At 41.3% G+C, this 14,094-nt stretch overlaps 1 non-coding gene across 1 annotated transcript; it reads left to right on the top strand.

Annotated features, from left to right (window-relative positions):
* The first annotated feature begins 359 nt into the window (after positions 1-359).
* Positions 360-466, top strand: LOC130721612 (small nucleolar RNA R71). The gene has a single exon (XR_009013539.1). It is a non-coding gene; the product is annotated as a small nucleolar RNA R71 (small nucleolar RNA).
* The last annotated feature ends 13,628 nt before the right edge of the window (positions 467-14,094 follow it).

The following is a 14,094-nucleotide window of genomic DNA, read 5'->3' as shown; positions in this document are numbered from 1 at the left end:
CCGGACTAGTCTCTATGCATTCTTCGCTGTCATGTGGCCCTCCACAAGACACACACTCCAGCTTGGCAACTCGACCACCAATCTTGGTAGTCTTCATTTGATTTTGAATCTCATTCATTTGCTTGGAGAGTTGCTTGTTGGAGGCCATAAGTTGATCATAAGCTTCAACCTCAAGGACTCCTCTTCGGGCTTGGCGATCATTACTAGAGTTCATGGCTCTTATAGCCATTTTTTCAATCAACTCATACCCCACTTGTGGAAGTAAGGCATCGAACTCTCCACTTGAAGCTGCATCCAAACCAAACCTCGAAGAATATTGGAGACCATCATAGAGCTTTGCCACTTGTTCAGCTTGAGTAAGGTTATGTTGAGGACACCTCCTCAAGAGCTTCTTGAACCTCTCCCAAGCTTCATAGAGATTCTCATCGGTGGATTGAGCAAAAGTCATGATGTCATTCTTGAGCTTTCTCAAGAGGGCTCTTGGAACAAACCTTGTGGTGAACTTCTCAGCCAAGTCTTCCCAAGATGTAATGCTACCTTGGGGCTGTGAGTTCAACCACTCCTCAGCAGTATCCCTCAATGAAAAGGGGAATAAACTCAAGCGGATGGTGTCCACTAAAACATTCTGAACTCTGTAAGTGTTGCAATTGCGGATAAACCGCTCCATGTGTGCATGAGGATCTTCAAGAGCACCTCCACCATACTGATTTTGGCTCACCAAATTAATGAATGCCGGCCTCAGCTCAAAATTTCCCGTGCTATCGGGGGAAACTATGCTGCCCGGATAATCGTAGCTCATGGCAGCCGAGGTAAAGTCTCTAAGAGAACGATTGGCGTTCTCCAATTCTTGCTCTTGAAGTCTTTGAGCAATAGCCTCATTCACTCTTTCTTCAATGTGGGCTTGCATCTCCTCCTCCGTCATATGGGCAGCCATGGCAGCTATCTCAGTAGCTCTTTGTTGAGCTCGTCGACGATGGAGGGTGCGTTCTGGCTCCGGATAAAACAACAGTGGATCCGTGCCAAGACTACCGTGCATAAACTGAAATCACAAAAACAGAGAAAAGGTTAGTAACACCTATTCAATGCAATTCTTAGTAAAGCAAACAAACAAACTCTTTAACTTAAACAAAAAACCACAAACAATCTCCGGCAACGGCGCCAAAAACTTGTTGATCAATTCGCAAGTGTACGAATACCTCCGGGTTTTAAAATATCGAACCACAGGGATTGTGAGTGAGAATTGTTGATTTAAGCCTAAAGTTTGCAAGTTCTTAAAGCGGTAAATTTCAAAGATTGGTGTTGGTTGTTTGTGACAAAAGATTTGCAAAAGAGCAATGTTGAATAAGTTGTGAAAAACAAATGATGGAAAATTGCCTTGGGTTTTTGATCATCTAATCCATTTTAGTCCACCTATCCTATGCATGTGAAACCTTGATTAAATCTTGTTGTTAAAGCCTATGTACTTACTAGTTGATTCCTCACAAAAGTAACTCTCTCAAACTGAAAGATAAGCCCAATTCCTTGTGTACTTAAACATTCATAAGAGGTATGATAGCATGAATATTCAGGCCAACAAAACCCTACCCTCACTCTATGCCTAGAAGCAAGTATAGAAGGATCTATTCCAATTCATGTCCCTAAATCATAACAAATTTCCATTTGACTATAATCTAGCCTATAGCAAAGGTGCACCAAAGCTAAACATGCAATAAGGAATTGAAATACAAGATTGAATCAAGACTCATGCATAGAGATAGGATTTAACAAACTAAAATTTCATAGAATCTCTTAACCCAAAGAAAAAAGTAAACTAGCCACTCATGGCTAGTGAATTCATAAAGAAATGAAAAGAAAACCTGAGAAAAAATACAAGTTGGAAGCCTCCCTTGGCCCCAAAGTTCTCCTCAGCTCTCAAACTTGATCAAAAATGAGTGAAATGTCCAAATGTGTCAAAGAAATTGGCCTAAGCCTTATTTATAGGGAAAATAAACGAGACTGGGCGCTCAGGCGCCAATTCAGAGCGCCTGAGCGCCAATTGCATGATGAAAAACATGCCTCTGGACCTAATTGGCGCCTAGGCGCCCATTCCCAGCGCCTAGGCGCTTAAGCTCGCCTGAAAAGGACTTTTTGGCTTCTGAAACTCCTCTTTTCAATCCTCTTTAAGTTCTCCATCAATTCCATGCTTCTTGGCCTTCTTTCTCCTTCAGTTTCTGCTCTCCTAACCTAACCAACAAGTGAAGGAAGATTCTAGAAGCTCCAAGAGCTCATTAGCACAAGAGGTCCTTCATAAAACACAACAAAACCATGCAAGTCCTAAACTTTACTTAAAATGCAAGAAAACTCCCTATAAAACTACTAAATTACCAAAACAAAATAAAGACTAAAGAAAAGATAAAAATGCATGATAATGCATGAAACACTACATGAGACTCAACAAAAAGACTCAAAACAAACAAAGAAATGACCCTAAAAACACTACTAAAATAGGGTCATCACTACACTACAAAAGATCATGTCATAAGGGTCATCAGAAGTCTTCCTGAAAGCTGGATGCCTTTAGTGACCTCAATAGAGCTTATAAGAGATGTTGAACGTATGAGTTTTGAAGAACTCATCAGCATACTGAAATGTCATGAGCTGAAATGCTCAGAGATGCAGGATCTGAGGAAGAAATCTATAGCCTTGAAATCCAAATCTGAGAAGGCTAAATCTGAGAAGTCAAAAGAACTCCAAGCTGAAGCAGAAGAATCTGACGAAGCATCAGAAGTTTTTGATGAAGATGAGCTGACTCTAATCTCCAAAAGACTCAACCGCATCTGGAAGCACAGGCAGAGCAAGTACAAAGGCTCTGGAAAGGCCAAAGGAAAGTTTGAATCCTCATCAGGCCAGAAGAAGTCCTTAATCAAGGAAGTCACATGTTTCTAGTGCAAAGAATCAGGGCACTACAAAAGTGATTGTCCAAAGCTGAAAAAGGACAAGAAGTCAAAGAAGCACTTCAAGACAAAGAAAAGTCTGATGGTGACTTTTGACGAATCAGAGTCAGAGGATGTTGACACTGATGGTGAAGTTCAAGGACTCATGGCTATTGTCAAAGACAAAGGAGTAGAGTCAAAGGATGCAACTGACTCTGACTCAGCATCAGAAGAAGATCCTAACTCAGACGATGAAAATGAGGTATTCGCTTCTTTCTCAACCTCTGAACTAAAACATGCTTTGTCTGATATTATGGATAAGTATAACTCTTTACTAACTAAGCATAAAATGTTGAAGAAGGATTTATCTGCTGCTTCTAAGACTCCTTCTGAACATGAGAAAATTATTTCTGATTTGAAAAATGATAATCATGCTTTAGTGAATTCTAACTCTGTGCTTAAGAACCAAATTGCCAAGTTAGAAAAAGTAATTGCTTGTGATGCCTCTGATAGTAAACATGAATCTAAATATGAAAAATCCTTTCAAAGATTCCTGGCTAAAAGCGTAGACAGAAGCTTAATGGCTTCAATGATCTATGGCGTAAGCAGAAATGGAATGCATGGCATTGGCTATTCTAAACCTAATAGAAATGAGCCTCCTATGCCTAAGGCTAAATCATTATATGAATGCTTTGTTCCCTCTGGTACTATATTGCCTGAACCTTTATCTGTTAAAGTTGCTAACCCCCCTCTCAAAAAGGGAACCTTCTCCAAGTCTGAATATCATGCTAAAATTCATTTACATTATCATGTTGAGAAACCCAAGGTGATCAGAACCTCTGGGTAACTAACAAGAGAGGACCCAGAAAGTGGGTACCTAAGGATAAGATTATCTATGTTGCAGATATCCTTGATAGCTCCACTGAAACACCAATCATGGTATCTGGACAGTGGATGCTCGCGTCACATGACGAGAGAAAGGCGTATGTTCCAAGAGCTAAAACTTAAGCCTGGAGGCGAAGTTGGCTTTGGTGGCAACGAAAAGGGTAAAATTGTTGGTACTGGTACTATTTGTGTTGATAGTAGTTCATGCATTGACAATGTTTTATTGGTAGACGACTTAACTCATAACTTATTGTCTATAAGTCAATTAGCTGACAAGGGTTATGATGTTATTTTCAATCAAAAGTCCTGCCGGGCTGTAAGTCAGATCGATGGCTCTGTTCTGTTTAACAGCAAGAGGAAGAACAACATTTATAAGATCAGATTATCTGAGTTGGAAGCTCAGAATGTGAAGTGCCTTCTTTCTGTTAATGAGGAGCAATGGGTATGGCATAGACGGTTAGGGAATGCCAGTATGAGAAAGATTTCTCAGCTGAGTAAGCTCAACCTTGTCAGGGGCTTACCCACTCTGAAGTTCTCTTCAGACGCTCTTTGTGAAGCATGTCAGAAAGGCAAATTCACAAAAGTCCCTTTCAAGGCAAAGAATATTGTCTCAACCTCAAGGCCGTTGGAACTTCTGCATATCGACTTGTTTAGACCAGTGAAAACTGAGTCTATAGGTGGCAAGAGATATGGGATGGTCATTGTTGACGACTATAGCCGCTGGACATGGGTAAAATTTCTAACCCGCAAGGATGAGTCTCATTCTGTGTTCTCTACCTTCATAGCCCAAGTGCAAAACGAGAAGGCTTGTAGGATTGTACGTGTCAGAAGTGATCATGGTGGAGAGTTTGAGAATGACAAGTTTGAGAGTCTGTTTGATTCCTATGGAATTGCACATGATTTCTCTTGTCCCATAACTCCTCAACAAAATGGTGTTGTTGAGAGGAAGAACATAACTCTTCAGGAGATGGCTAGAACCATGCTCCAAGAAACTGGCATGGCTAAGCACTTTTGGGCAGAGGCAGTAAACACAACGTGTTACATTCAGAACAAAATCTCTGTGAGACCAATTCTGAATAAGACTCCTTATGAATTATGGAAGAATATAAAAACCAACATTTCTTATTTTCATCCTTTTGGTTGTGTTTGTTATGTTCTTAAGGATAGATTTCATAAGTTTGATGCTAAGTCTTCTAAATGTCTATTACTTGGTTATTCTGATCGATCTAAAGGTTTTAGATTTTATAATACTGATGCTAAAACAATTGAAGAATCTATTCATGTTAGATTTGATGATAAGCTTGACTCTGATCAGTCAAAGCTAGTTGAGAAGTTTGCAGATTTAAGCATAAATGTTTCTGACAAAGGCAAAGCTCCAGAGGAAGCTGAGCCAGAAGAAGATGAACCAGAAGAAGAAACTGGTCCCTCTAATTCACAATCTCAGAAGAAGAGTAGAATCACTGCGGCTCATCCTAAGGAAATGATTCTTGGCAACAAAGATGAACCAGTCAGAACCAGATCAGCCTTCAGACCCTCTGAAGAGACCTTGCTAAGTCTGAAAGGATTAGTGTCCTTAATTGAACCTAAGTAAATTGATGAAGCTCTTCAAGACAAGGACTGGATTCTGGCTATGGAAGAAGAACTGAATCAATTTTCCAAGAATGATGTTTGGAGCCTAGTGAAGAAACCTCAGAGTGTTCATGTGATTGGAACCAAATGGGTGTTCAGAAACAAGCTAAATGAGAAAGGAGATGTAGTCAGAAACAAGGCAAGGCTAGTTGCTCAAGGCTACAGTCAGCAGGAAGGAATAGACTATACTGAAACATTTGCTCCAGTAGCAAGACTAGAAGCAATCAGACTGTTGATCTCTTTCTCAGTGAATCACAACATAACTCTTCATCAGATGGATGTTAAAAGTGCCTTCCTAAGTGGTTATATTTCAGAGGAAGTCTATGTTCATCAACCCCCAGGTTTTGAAGATGAGAAGAACCCTGACCATGTCTTCAAATTGAAGAAATCTCTCTATGGTCTGAAGCAAGCTCCCAGAGCATGGTATGAGAGACTCAGCTCATTCCTTTTGGAGAATGAGTTTGTAAGGGGTAAAGTAGATACAACTCTCTTTTGCAAAACTTACAAAGATGATATCTTAATTGTGCAAATTTATGTTGATGATATTATATTTGGTTCTGCTAATCAATCTCTATGCAAAGAATTTTCTGAGATGATGCAGGCTGAATTTGAAATGAGTATCATGGGGGAACTCAGGTACTTTCTGGGTATACAAATTAATCAAACACCAGAAGGAACGTACATCCATAAGAGCAAGTACACTAAAGAACTTCTGAAGAAGTTCAACAAGACAGAATCTACAATCGCTAAGACTCCAATGCATCCTACATGCATTCTGGAGAAAGAAGATGCAAGTGGTAAAGTTTGTCAGAAGCTCTATCGTGGTATGATAGGATCTCTTCTATACTTAACTACATCTAGGCCAGATATTATGTTCAATGTCCATTTATGTGCTCGTTTCCAATCAGATCCGAGGGAAACCCACTTAACTGGTGTTAAGAGGATCCTGAGATATCTGAAAGGCACCACTAACCTTGGCTTGATGTATAAGAAAACATCAGAGTATAAGCTTTCAGGTTATTGTGATGCTGATTATGCTGGAGATAGAACAGAGAGAAAAAGCACTTCTGGAAATTGTCAATTTCTGGGAAGCAACTTAGTCTCATAGGAAGCAAAAGGCAATCAACCATTGCACTATCTACTGCAGAGGCAGAATATATCTCAGCAGCAATTTACAGCACTCAGATGCTCTGGATGAAACATCAGCTGGAGGATTATCAAATCCTTGAGAGCAATATCCTAATCTATTGTGATAACACTGCTGCAATCTCACAGAGTAAGAATCCTATCTTACACTCAAGGGCAAAACACATTGAGGTAAAGTATCACTTTATTAGAGATTATGTTCAGAAGGGCGTACTTCTAAAGTTTGTTGATACTGACCATCAATGGGCATATATCTTTACAAAGCCCTTAGCAGAGGATAGATTTAATTTCATTCTGAAAAATCTGAATATGGACTTTTGTCCAGCATGAAGATGGATCAGAACCTCTGACTATGATGCTTCTTTATCAGAAGATGTATAGTTAAGAAGGTAACTCCATTAGAGGATAAGTACCCATTGGTGCTGACTCTGAAGCTGAGACAGTAAACGTGTGTCAGTAATTATGATACATCGCTCCTTGTGCCTGTGCTGATAGTCTGTCGTAATGAGTGTTGATGTGCTTCTCTCAATCGTGAGATATGTGTATTAACTGTTGCTATGATGTCTTTAATTTTTAACCGTTGATTTTACTTTGCTTTTTTATCAACAACGGTTATTATCAAAAATCCACTATACACACACGTTCTCCATCACTTACGGATTTACTCTCTCTCTCTCTCTCTTCGGTTTTTCAAAACCCTTACCCCCACGATCTCTCTCTCTCTCTCTCTCTCTCTATTCATCCTCTTCCTTTCTACCCAAACCTTCAACCGCTTCAAAGATGGTGAAATCAAACAGAGGTGAAACTGCCGATGGAACCAAATTTCCGGTCATGGTAGTAGGTTAAGCTACTGGTCAATCGGGTCCTGAAACTCAGAGAAATCAACCACAAGCTCAAGCTACAGAGCAGATGATCCCTCTCTCACAAAGGGGTTGTGCGGTTACATGTGTCTATGCTCCTGAAGAACTCCAGGTTCTTGCTGAATGGAGATTCTGTAACACCCCGATTTCGGTGGCGTCACTTTAGTAACAAAAATAAACTTAATGCGGAAAAACGTGAATATTTTTTTTTTCGATAATAACTAAGACAAGACTGAATTAAATAAAACCCAACAGTAACGATAAACAGAACTAATATACAATATATATAACAGCCCCCGCTGTAAGTGAGCCACGTCACGAGTAAACCTCCAGTGACGGGTAATAAGAAAAGTAGCGCCCGTAGGCAATATGTACCAACCACATCTAAAGGTAAGTGTCCGCAACACCGTCCCTCAAAAACTGAGAATAGCTGGCCCATCGGCCTGAAGCAAGACCTCCTAAGTCCAACCAACTCTCTGTGATTCCCATAAGGAAACCACACAAAAAGCTATAGGCGGAACTACCCTGTCCCCTAAAGAAGCAAATGAAGCAAGACTATCAGAGCTAAACTCTACTCCTGCACTAATCCTAACTCGAGGAGCTCATACCAACACTCAAAACTATGTGCTAGCATGATCGTCGTCTGAATCTGAATCCAGAACAACTAAGTCTACCAACCCTATCCGTCCTCCCCTCGCAACCGCAGTGCGCTCCGATGCTGGACTCACGGGCTTAGGGCCCGAACCCTGATCATCAATGACCGCTACGCTGGGTGCACTAGACCCTGCCGAAGGCACTCCCACTGGCTCCTCCTCTGAGGGATCCTCCTCGTCTGAAGACAACGGTGGTGGTGGTGGTCCTCCAAGTCCTGGTCCACAGTGAACGCCCGGTGGCAAGTTGAAGCTGACAGAGCATCTCCTCAACACTCCTGACCTCAGGAGTCCTCCACTATCTACGTGGTCCTCCATGATACGCCCCGAATACGTCGCTCGATGGCTCGCGGGGTCAACCACCCACGACCCGGGGTCGTCCTGATCGATCATCTCGTACCTAATCCCCCCCGAAGGGTGGACCATTGTGAACCAATCCGCAATGGACATCTGACAAAGGCGTTGTCCGCCAAAACACACACAGAAGACGCGAGGGTCAACTCTAAAGAACTATGTAGATAATAAACCCAATAGGTACAGATAATAAATAGCCACTTAGGCTTATAGCTATAGATGACATCCTAGGGTTGCATATTTCACAATAATATAAACGACAATAAAAACACTTAGCATGTTCCAAATAGGATTAACAAATAACAATCACATTCGACAACTAAATTAGTATGCATGTTGCATGATATGCAATGCAGGTTAACCCAGTCAACCAATATGCATTCCGGAACGGATGGACATCATCGGATCAGTCCTAGCACCAGCCACGGTGGGACCATTTCGGCCCGTGTGCCTCTTACTCCAACAACAACATGTAGTCAGATCAGCATAAAACCCGAAGGCCTGCCATTTCGGTCTGCTACTAAGAGTCACCTAGCAGCGCTCTTACGCGGAAATCCTGGTCTTATAACCAATTTTGGAATCCGCCGTGGTCCGGTATCTCGTGTGTTTAAACCACTTAATGAGTGCATGCAATGCAGTGATTAGCCAAACAACGTCTCCGACCTCACTCGACACGTCGCCACGTGTTCTAGCTAGATTAATGTCTCTAAAAGCTTACCCTAAGGTAAAGTCGATTCTGCGACAAAAGACATTTCTTCACATCAACATAGTAACTCATGATGATCTCCAAATCATCCGACTCATCTCAATCCGATGGTCACAACTGCTCAACGAGCAAAGAGTATCACATACTCGGAAACTAACGGTTTCCCGGACTTATCCCCAGGATAGCCCAACAACACATAGCTGCTCCAACAGCACAAGAGCATCAACATACTCAACACTTCTCAACTTCCTCAACGATTGGATCCAACGACACTTCTCGTTTTCCAAAAACTAAGATTTGCATCCGAAGCTTCCTTTCGAGTTTATTATCTTTAATTGAAGATTTAGAGGTTGTTTAATGTCTTATGAGTTTTTCTTTTAAAAATAATATCCTTTTTAGTCTTATCGCAAATCCTATAAGTTCTCGGGATCTCCAAATCCCCAAATGACTCCAGAGAATGTCTCGATCCATAAACATCATAACAAGGCCCGAATCTCATTCGTCCTATCAAACTTTCTCAAAACTCTCAAAATAAAATCGGCATGACCTGCCCGCTATTCTCACTATACAGAATCTCAGATTTCTTTGCAGAAGCATAATTAACTCATCACAGTCAACAACATGTCATATATCAATACATCTCAGAATAAAACACATAGCACTTAGCATATAAAGCATGCACCACACATCCTAAATTACCCAATTAGCACTTAGCATGTAATTCACTCTCAAAAGCATTCAGTAGATGAATCATCTACATTGTCAGCCGAAGCCTCAGAAAACATTTTCCAATCACACACAATCCAGTGCATAAACAGTAAACAATGTCGAAAGCATCGACCCTAAGCATTAACTAGAGATTCAGTGAGATGCCCTCACTTGTAGGTTCTCCAGAATGATCGTCTAACGCTTCCTCGCAAGCAAAGCCTTGTTCCTCGGGAAACTCTTCAAAAGCACCTTTAGAACAAAACCACAGAAATCAATCAAAATCTATCGGAAACTAAGCTATCAATACTTACTAAGGTTACACGAAGTAATCTATACTCAAAGGTACGATAATCTAGCGCGAAAGAACAAGTTTTCGGAAAAGGAAATTTTCCTCCTCCTCCCCCTATAGGCTCGGCCACTTTAGGTAATTAGGAGACTCGATTTTTCTTCGATCAAACTTGGTTCCTATGCTATCATTAGCCGTAACTAAGGGTATTCTGAACTCGGAAAAATTATCGGATCAAAAACTGTCGCAGGGGTATTTTGGTCATGATTTTTAACTTAGAAATTTCAAAACTGAAATCCCAAAAACCAAATTTTGCAGGGACGTCACCAACGACGTTTATGACAACTAATCCTACTAGCACTAAGCTAAGGCGATAGTTTTCAGCCTAAAGGTTGAAGCTTTACTCCAAAAACTCCAAAAATGGGTATTTTAGGCTAAAATTGATTCCGGCGGAATTCCGGCGACATAACGGAAGATCTAATCCGGCAGAAGTGATCTTGGGCACATAAAGAAGAGGTTTAGAATCAGAAATGAAAGATTCGGGATAGTTTTGCAAAAACCCATAAACTATCAGCTCAGAAAAGTCTACAGAAAAGCTATGGAAAAAGCGATCAGAGGTAAGGATTAGCGACTATACCTCGAAACCTTGAAGCAGCAACTAACAGATCAACGATCAAGCAAGTAATGAAGAAAATTCTTCTTCCTTCTTCCTTGGTGAAGCTCGCGGCCTTGAGGAGAGAAAATGGAGGAGTTTTGTGGTTTTTTCTCACTTGTTTGCTATATATAGAAGATGGAAATTCGCGGGAAAATGAAAGTTTCGCGAATCTGATTTTTCCGGCGTCATTCTCCGTGAATTAATAGATATGTTTTGGCAAAAGAATTCCAAAACTATAAAGAGGTCTCCTTGTATTTTTGGCAACTAATGCATAGTCGGTATAAAACTATTTTACCCGATAAGTTGCTTTTTGCATCGAATGTCGGAATGGAAAACTTCCTTCTGAAGAAAGATTGAAATCATCAAGAGAAATGGGTGTACGCGTGTGGAATATTCATTTGAAGCTCTGAATAGAAAAAGTCCCCATAGTCGGGTGATTCTAGGGTTTTGAAATACCAGGGATTCGGTTTCGGCACACTTCCGATGATTGGAATCGGACGTTCGTAGATCCTAGAGTTTCGCCTCGAAACGATTTTGATATATGGAAAAAGAGAAGTTCTAACATTTCTCTGAAGATTTTTGGAATTAACTTCCATCGTGCCTAAAAGTGAAAATTAGCTATATACTAGGGTTTCTGACCTAGGTTTAAGCGTATAACGATCGTGCTATAACTTTTATCGATTCTAATACAATCCTTAAACTTTTCCTGAACTTTCTCCTTCATAAATTTATTTCATTTAATAAAATTTTGTTCAGGTTTCCCTTCGCATTATATCAACCCTAATCGTGAATAAGAAGTTTATTCACTTAGCATAAGTTTAAAAACTTGGGCCTTACATTACTACCCTCCAAAAAGAAAGTTTCGACCTCGAAACTTAAGGGTTGGTAAATAGTTCTGGATATTGTTCTTGAATCTTCTCCTTCAGCTCCCATGTCGCATCACCAGTGTCTTTGTTCCAAATGACCTTCACTAACTCGATCTCTTTCCCTCTCAACTGTTTTATCCTGGTGTCACCAATGCTAATTGGCGGTGTCTCGAAAGACAGATCATCCTTCAACTCAATGTCATCCAGCTCGATAACTTGTGTCGGATCCGCAATATATTTCCTCAGTTGTGACACGTGGAATACGTCATGAATGTTCGATAGAAATGGAGGTAGTGCAATCTGGTAAGCGACTGGTCCAATTCGACGAGTGATCTGATACGGTCCAATAAACTTGGGCGTAAGCTTCCTTGACTTGATTGCTCGACCAACTCCTGTCGTCTGAGTCACTCGCAGAAATACATGGTCCCCCTCTTCGAATTCCAGAGTTCTGCGCCTTTGATCGGCATAACTCTTCTGTCTACTCTGAGAAGTCTTCATCTTCTCTCTGATCTGCTTGATCTTCTCAGTAGTCAGTTGCAGAAGTTCCGGTCCTACTAACAGATTTTCTCCGTTTTGATACCAGCACAGAGGTGTCCTACACTTGCGGCCATACAAAGCCTCATACGGTGCCATACCAATGCTCGTATGGAAATTGTTGTTGTATGTGAACTCAATCAATGGTAGTAAGGTATCCCAACTGCCCTTGTTGTCTAACACACAAGCGCGTAGCAAGTCTTCCAACGACTGGATTGACCTCTCAGTCTGTCCATCAGTCTGTGGATGATAAGCAGAACTTAGTCTCAGCCTCGTTCCCAAAGCTTCCTGAAGAGCTCCCCAAAAATGTGATGTAAACTTTGGGTCTCGGTCGGATACAATACTTGTCGGTACTCCGTGAAGTCGTACAATCTCCGCTATATATATCTCTGATAGTTTCTCTACATTGTACGTAGTCCTCACAGGTACGAAATGAGCCGACTTAGTCAATCGATCCACTATTACCCAAATGGAATCATATCCCTTCTTAGTTCTTGGCAAAGCCACGACGAAATCCATCGATATGTTATCCCATTTCCATTCTGGCACATCCAAGCTTTGTAGCATACCTGAAGACTTCTGATGCTCCACCTTTGCCTTCTGACATGTCAAACATGCAGCTACATACTCAGCCACTTGTCTTTTCATTCCTGGCCACCAAAAATTCACCTTCAAGTCTTGATACATCTTTTTCATTCCAGGATGAATGCTTAACTTGCTCTTGTGACCTTCATCCATAATCAATCTTCTCAAGTCAGGGTTGTTAGGCACACAAACCCTATCCTTACACCGTAGGATGTTGTCACTTCCCACCTTGAATTCTGGGTCTTTCCCTTGACTTACCAAATTCCTTTTCCCGAGCAGACACTCATCTTGTAACTGTTGGTCTCGGATTTCTTCCATCAATCCATTGGTAATCCTGATCATCCCGAACTTCAGCTTTCCTTCGGATAATCTCACATCCAAGCTCAAATCTCGAAATTGCTCCAGTAGTTGCAGCTCTTTAACCATCATCGACGAGATGTGCATCTTCCTGCTCAAGGCATCAGCAACAACGTTCGCCTTTCCAGGATGATATTGCAGAGTGAACTCGTAATCTTTGAGAAATTCCATCCATCGACGCTGTCTCATGTTCAGCTCCTTCTGCTCGAACAAGTACTTCAAGCTCTTATGATCACTGAATATGGTGAAATTGCATCCATATAAGTGATGTCTCCAAATCTTCAGTGCAAATACGATGGCAGCTAGCTCTAAGTCATGAGTTGGATAATTCTTTTCATGCACCTTCAGTTGTCTTGAAGCATAAGCAACCACCTTCCGATGTTGCATCAGCACACATCCCAAACCTTGATGCGAAGCATCACAATAAACCTCATAAGGTTCCTCCGGTTGCGGTAAGACGAGTATAGGTGACGTCGTCAAATGTTCCTTCATCGTCTGAAAACTAGTTTCGCACGCTTCAGTCCATGCGAAAGGTTGATCCTTCCTCGTCAGTTGAGTCAAAGGTCCAACAATCTTCGCGAAATTCTCGATGAAGCGACGATAGTATCCCGCCAAACCGACAAAACTTCTGATCTCCCTCACTGTCTTCGGCCGTTCCCATGACAATACGGTCTCTACCTTTGCTGGGTCCACAGCTATCCCCTCCTTGGAGATCACATGGCCTAAGAATTTTACCTCTTCGAGCCAAAATTCGCACTTAGAAGGATTGGCGTACAACTCCTTCTCCCTCAGCACTTGTAAAACTTGTCGCAAGTGTTCCTCATGGTCCTCAGCATTCTTTGAGTAGATCAGAATATCGTCGATAAACACCACGACGAATCGATCCAAGAATGTATGGAAAGTCATATTCATCTAAGCCATGAATATTGCCGGTGCATTTGTCACCCCAAATGGCATCACT

This window comes from Lotus japonicus, chromosome 5 (genome assembly GCF_012489685.1).
Source record: "Lotus japonicus ecotype B-129 chromosome 5, LjGifu_v1.2".
Classification (NCBI taxonomy): domain Eukaryota; kingdom Viridiplantae; phylum Streptophyta; class Magnoliopsida; order Fabales; family Fabaceae; genus Lotus; species Lotus japonicus.
The sequence above is the reverse complement of the archived record's forward strand: the minus strand, read 5'-3'. Positions and strand labels throughout refer to the sequence as shown.